The 903-nt window shown below is 31.0% G+C and overlaps 1 non-coding gene across 1 annotated transcript; it reads right to left on the bottom strand.

Annotated features, from left to right (window-relative positions):
• Positions 1–265: 265 nt before the first annotated feature.
• LOC125393001 (U1 spliceosomal RNA) lies at positions 266–421 on the bottom strand. The gene has a single exon (XR_007229667.3). It is a non-coding gene; the product is annotated as a U1 spliceosomal RNA (small nuclear RNA).
• Between the last annotated feature and the right edge of the window lie 482 nt (positions 422–903).

Here is a 903-nt window from a genome sequence, read left to right as displayed (position 1 = left end):
TGTCTGGCTCAGTATGCAAAAAAAATATTCAGACCTTAAAGATATTTCATTTTTGAATCACTATTCTCATTAATTATTCAAATGTAAGCTTTTAAATCAAATTTTCAACATCAAGTAATTTAGAGAAATTGTTTTAAATTCATTGATTAATTTAAGGGCATAATCTGTTCTATGATATTGCGACTTCTTCTATATGCACATAGTAGGTATAATGTCCCTCTCTAAGGATTATCGAACATCCTTAGATATAAATTCTTTTCAGGAGAGAGGGAGGATGTGCCCTCTCTAGCACAAATTATGCAGTCAAGTTTCCTGCATTTGGAGAAATCACAGGTGTCAGCACATCCAGAGTGCAATGAATAAGCCTCGCCCTAGGAAAACCACCTTCGTTATCACAGTATCTGACCTGCCAGGTAAGCATCCTTAGATTTAAGTTTTAAGCTTATTTCTTTTTATTTGTTTCTGATTTAATTAGCTTCTCTGTGGTTTATTGATTACCCTCTCTTGATTTTATACATGTTTTTCTGGGTATTTTCAGTCATTTCCTGGAATCATCAAAGTATAAGTGATTACTATCAGCAAATAACACAAAAAATTTATAGTGACATCTAAACTGTTGAATTTTAAGACATTCCTTTGTTTTTTGCATTGAACAGCATTTCTAAAGTACCAACAGTCTTTCAAAGTCAAATCAGCATGAAAAAAATAAGTAAAAGTCACTTAGAAGTCAATAAAATTATGATTCATAAATTTACTTTAAAAAATATGTAGAAGAAGATATGCCACAAAGAAAGTCATCAAATTAAATGTTGATAGAAGTAACTAGAACATACTACAACATTCTAACAAAGTAGGGGTTTCAACCATTCAGTAGAAAATGTACAAAACTTTTGGATACTCACA

This window comes from Myodes glareolus, chromosome 2 (assembly GCF_982192425.1).
Source record: "Myodes glareolus chromosome 2, mMyoGla1.1, whole genome shotgun sequence".
In the NCBI taxonomy this organism is placed as follows: Eukaryota; Metazoa; Chordata; class Mammalia; order Rodentia; family Cricetidae; genus Myodes; species Myodes glareolus.
The sequence above is the reverse complement of the archived record's forward strand: the minus strand, read 5'-3'. Positions and strand labels throughout refer to the sequence as shown.